Below are 6,000 nucleotides of genomic sequence, written 5' to 3' on the forward strand. Positions count from 1 at the left end.
TGCATGCTTCATATCTTCTTCTCTTCTTCCCAACAATCTGCACGTCCGAAAATGGCATACATGGGAAAGTTGTTTTCTGCCTCAATCTGCTGTATATCCACGGTCTTAAACAAGACTTGGGGACCAAGTTATTTTTCAAGGGCTAAGATTAAGTTGACCATTGGAAGATGTCTATGGTTGTTGTTTTATGGCTTTCGGTCAAGATGAAAAAGTCAGAAGCAAAGTTTCTAATCTAAGGTTTAAGGAGAAAAAGTGAATATGTGGGTTGGTGAAGCTCAAGGCTCAAGATGTTGACCTTGGAAGAAGAACCCAGCAACATGCAAGGAGATAAAAGAGGTTTGCTGTTCATTCAGAAACCAAGAAGAGAAAACCAGTGAATAGATGTTTTGTTCTGAGAGAGCTCTTTGAAGAAGTTTAACTAACTGGACAGTGTAACCTAATCAAAGGTGCATTCTGCTAGTATGAAGAACTGAATCAGAGGCTTGCCAATCTGGTTTTGCACATAGCAAAGAGACTGCTGATGAAGTCAATCTCCTTCATGTTTTACAGATTGTGATGTACTTTTCAATGTTTATCTTTCTGTAATTTCTTGTGAGAAAAGGCATATTGAGAGAGCTCAAGTAAAAGCCATGAGTGAAAAAGGCTGAGTGATACACTTGAGAGAAAAGCCTAGAGTTATTTTCAGATTTCTTTAGGTATGTCTGTGTCTTGTATCTTGTACCTGTGAGGTATCCCTTTCTTAGTTGGGTCAGCACTAAGAGTGAAGAGTTAGGTATTAGCATAGCCAATGTCAAGTTAGGTTAGAACTTGAATGTGAAATTGGTGTATGTAATACTTTTAACTATAGTGGAAATTCCTCCATAGTTATGGAGGAGACTGGACGTAGGTTGCATAGCACAAGGCAACCGAACCAGGATACATGCTGGTGTTAGCTATTCTCTTCTCTGCTATGTTCTGTTTTCTGATATTCATGAGATAAAAATAAATTGTTTCATAAATTTTCGCTGCTCAGATCAAACAGAATCAGAATCTTAAGATTGATTAAAAAGGGTTAACTTCAGTAATTAAAAGGAAGGCATAGATTCAACCCCCATTCTCTAAGCCTACCACAACCTTCAATTGGTATCAAGAGCTGAGGTCTCAAGAATCAAGCTTAACCGCTTGGAGCAAATATCCAATGGCGAACAACCTGGGCACAACCACAGTTGCCTACACCCTTACTGAAAGCCAGTCAAACAACCGGCCACCTTTCTTCAACGGGAAGAACTATTCCTACTGGAAAGAAAGGATAAGGATTTTCATCCAATCCATTGACTACAACCTATGGAAGATTGTTGTGAGCGGTCCCAAGATCCCAACAAAAACAAGTGCTGATGGAGTGGTGACTCCAAAAGAAGAAGCTGAATGGAATGAAGATGATAAGAAGAAGATAGAGCTGAATGCTAAAGCAATCAACCTTCTTCACTGTGCTATCAGTTTTGAAGAGTACGGGAAGGTGTCTAGATGCAAGACAGCCAAAAAAATCTGGGAAAAACTCCAGGTTACACACGAAGGCACTAAACAAGTTAAAGAAACGAGGATTGATATGCTGCGAAAAGAATACGAGATGTTCAACATGAAGGATAGAGATAGCATTGATGAAATGTTTGAGAGATTCTCAATCATAATCAACAACCTTGATGCTCTGGGTACAAACTATGCAGAACAAACCTTGGTGAGAAAACTCCTTAGAAGCCTCACAAATGAGTGGGAAACTACTGCCACTGTCCTAACCGAAAGCAACAACCTAAGCCCAATAACCTATGATGAGCTGAGAGGAAAACTCCTTGCCTATGAAACCACACACACAAACCTAAATTCAAAGAAAAAGGGAATAGCCTTTAAGTCAAAAGTTGAACCCAAAGAGAGTGAGTCCAGCGATGATATTTCAGATGATGAGCTTTTGTTTTTTGCTAGAAGATTTAGAAGGATGATGAAGAACAATGGCAAGTACAAGGGTTCAAGCTCAAAGGAATACAAGATGGACTTGAGCAAAGTGACGTGTCATCATTGCAAGGAGACTGGACACTTCAAACTAAACTGTCCCAAGCTCAAGAAGGATGATAAAGGCAAGAAAGAAAGGAGAAGAGTACTCATGGCAGCCTGGGAAGATCTTGAGAACGACTCAAATGAAGAAGAAGAATCTGAAGGAGAAAATAAAGACTGCTTCATGGCTAGAAACAACAATCTTGATGAGGTAAATTTCTATGACTTAACCATAGATGACTTGCATGCTATTATTGATGATCTCACTGCAAATACATCAAAGTTGCTAGATAAATATAATAAGTGCAGATCTGAAAGAGATGTGTTCAAAGATGAAAATGATTTTTTAAAAGAAAAAGTGAAGGAAACTGAATGTGCTTCGGATATTATTGAAGAAAACAGATTTCTAAAATCTGAACTTGAAAAATTAAAAGGAAAGCACATTATGGATCCTTCCCAAGAGCTAATGGCTGAAAATGAAAAACTAAAAGATAGGATTAAGAGGCTGAACGGTGACTTAGCAAAATTTGCTCAAAGTTCAAGTAACTTAGACAAATTACTTGCAAACCAAAGACCACTTTTTGAAAAATATGGTTTGGGCTACATAGCCAAGGAAGATGCAGTTTTCAATGATTCCTCTATAAAATTTGTGGCTTCTTCATCAAATGCTAAATCCACACCAATCAAATCTGGTATTGGATATGTTCCAACTCTTGAAGAAAAAGTTGATGAAGTATACACAAGTGAAATTGAACTTTCATCAAGAACCGAACCTAGCTCAAACAGGCCAGGTTCGGGATACATTTCGAAAAGTAAGGTTGCTTTCAAAAAACTACCATTTTACAACAAAATCTCCTATTCAAAAGGTACAAAAGTCAATCAAAATTCTGGTGAAAATGTTTTTGCAAAGAGGAACAATTTTAACAAAAAATCAGTTTGTCAAGAGAAACGCATCTCTTCCAAAAACCAGAAAATTTCAGTCATTCAATCATTTCCAGCATGGTAGCACATCAAAATTTCAGCAACATGCATATGAAAATCACTGTTTTAATTGCAAAAAATTTGGCCACTCATATGGACAATGTTTAATTGAAAAGAGAGTTGTGGGAAACCAAATTTATAATGTTGTTTGTGATTTCAATGCACTTGGGCAACCAAGATGGATTAACTTCAAAGGATCCAAATTAGTTTGGATACCTAAGGCTACTTGAAACTCTTCATGCAGATTTACCTAGCATCCAAAAACAAAAAGGACATGTGGTACATGGATAGTGGGTGCTCAAGGCACATGACTGGAAGGTCAACTTACTTCATCAAACTAAACAAGTATGATGAAGGTTTTGTGACTTTTGGAGATGATGGTAAAGGTAAAATCATTGCTGTTGGAAAAGTAGGTAATGAACAATCTACTTTCATTGATGATGTATTTTTGGTATGTGGTCTAAAGCACAATCTTTTGAGTATAAGTCAGTTGTGTGATTTGGGATATTTAATGACTTTTAAAAGACTTGAATGCTGTGTTGTTAATGAGAAAACAAATAAAGTGCTTTTTGTTGCCAAGCGTGTTAATAATGTGTATGGACTTACTCTTGATGAACTAAAGGATCAAAATGTAGCCTGTTTTCATTCTAAAGAATCTGAAAAGTGGTTATGGCACAAAATATTGGGCCATCCAAGTATGTTTCAAATAAACAAACTTGTAAAGAAAGAATTAGTAAGAGGTCTTCCTTTGATAAAGTTTGACAAAGACATCACTTGTGATGCTTGCCAAATGGGAAAACAAACAAAAAGTTCTTTCAAACCAAAAGAAGACATCTCTACTAAAAGACCACTTGAGTTGCTACACATTGATTTATTTGGTCCAACAAGAACTCAAAGCCTAGGTGGTAAACATTATGGTTTAGTGATTGTGGATGACTATACTAGGTTTGGTTGGGTTTTATTTCTTGCACACAAAAATGAAGCCTTTTCGGCATTTGAGCCTTTTTGCAAGAAAATTCAAAATGAAAAGGATTTAAAATCTCTTCTATAAGAAGTGATCATGAAACTGAATTTGAAAACAACCTTTTTGAATCCTTTTGTGAGGAATATGGAATATCTCACAACTTCTCTTGTCCAAGAACACCACAACAAAATGGTGTGGTGGAAAGAAGAAATAGAAGCATACAAGAGATGACAAGAGCTATGCTTTGTGAAAGTAATGTTCCAAAATTCCTTTGGGCTGAAGCGGTTAACACGGCTTGCCACATTTTGAATAGAACAATCATAAGGAAATTTTTGAAGAAAACCCCTTATGAACTTTGGAAAGGTTACCCACCAAACTTGGATTACTTGCACATCTTTGGATGCAAATGTTTTGTTTTAAATAACAAGGACAATTTGGGTAAATTTGATCCAAAGGCGTATGAGTGTTTGTTTGTAGGATATTTCACAACTAGTAAAGCATATAGAGTTTATCATCAAGATGCTAGGATTATTGAGGAGTCCATACATGTTACTTTTTGTGATACTAACTTGGTGCAAAGTATGTTGGAAGACTGTGATGCAGAAAATCAAGCTCAAAAGCACGGTGAAGATGTGCATACTCAAGAAAATGGAAATTCTGGACAAGCTGAACCAGAAACTGTCGTTGCTGAAAATTCAAGAGACAATTCCATTTTGTCTCATGAATCTGAAGGAGATCCTGAAGCATGAAGCTCCCAAAATCCCTTGGTATCTGAATCTGCCTCTAAGTCCATCAGACCTCATGAATGGAGGTTCTTGAAGAATTATCCAGAGGAATTTGTTATTGGGGACGTCTCTCATGGAGTGCAAACTCGGTCTTCCACAAGAAAGGCAAATGAAGGAACAAACATTATCCTTCTCTCTCAAATGGAGCCTCAAAATGTCAAGGAAGCCCTTAGTGACCCCTCTTGGGTAAAAGCAATGGAAGATGAGCTCAAAGAGTTTGAGAAGAACCAAGTATGGACTTTGGTTCCTAGGCCAAGTGGGAAGAAAGTTACCGGTACCAAGTGGATCTTTCGAAACAAGCTAGGTGAAGATGGTAGCATTGCAAGAAACAAGGCAAGGCTAGTGGCACAAGGATATGACCAAGAAGAAGGAATAGACTTTGATGAATCCTTTGCCCCTGTTGCTCGAATGGAAGCCATAAGACTTCTCTTAGCTTATGCTGCGTTTTGTGGTTTTAAATTATACCAAATGGATGTGAAATGTGCATTTTTGAATGGGGTGATAGATAGAGAGGTGTATGTGGAACAGCCACCCGGTTTTGAAAATAAAGAGCATTCAAACCATGTTTTTAAATTATCAAAAGCTCTCTATGGTTTGAGACAAGCTCCTAGAGCTTGGTATGAGAGACTTAGCTCTTTTCTTTTGAAAAATGGTTTTCAAAGAGGCACCACAGACACAACTCTATTTATCAAGAATTCTAATGATTCTTTTATTCTAGTCCAAATATATGTTGATGACATTATTTTTGGATCAGCAAATGAATCCCTTTGTTCTGAATTTGGAAAACTCATGACAAGTGAATTTGACATGAGTATCATGGGTGAACTTAATTTTTCCTTGGGCTGCAAATAAAACAAACTGAAAATGGAATTTTCATTCATCAAGAGAAGTATGCCAAGGAATTAGTTAAGAAATTTGGTATGGAAAATGCCAAACCCATGGGTACTCCCATGCACCCTAATTCTAAATTAGATAAGGGAGAAACTGAGAAAGATGTTGATGAGACTAGGTATAGAGGAATGATTAGTTCCCTAATGTACTTAACTTCCTCTAGACCCGATATTGTGCAAAGCGTTGGATTGTGTTCTAGGTTCCAATCCAAACCGAAAGAGTCACATCTTTCTGCAGTTAAGAGGATCATTAGATATGTTCATGGCACATCCAATTTTGGTCTTTGGTATCCTAGGATTGATGATTTTTCTGTAGTTGGTTATTGCGATGCAGATTTTGCTGGTGATAGAGTTG

The sequence above is a fragment of the Arachis hypogaea genome, chromosome 12 (genome assembly GCF_003086295.3).
Source record: "Arachis hypogaea cultivar Tifrunner chromosome 12, arahy.Tifrunner.gnm2.J5K5, whole genome shotgun sequence".
NCBI classification, from domain to species: domain Eukaryota; kingdom Viridiplantae; phylum Streptophyta; class Magnoliopsida; order Fabales; family Fabaceae; genus Arachis; species Arachis hypogaea.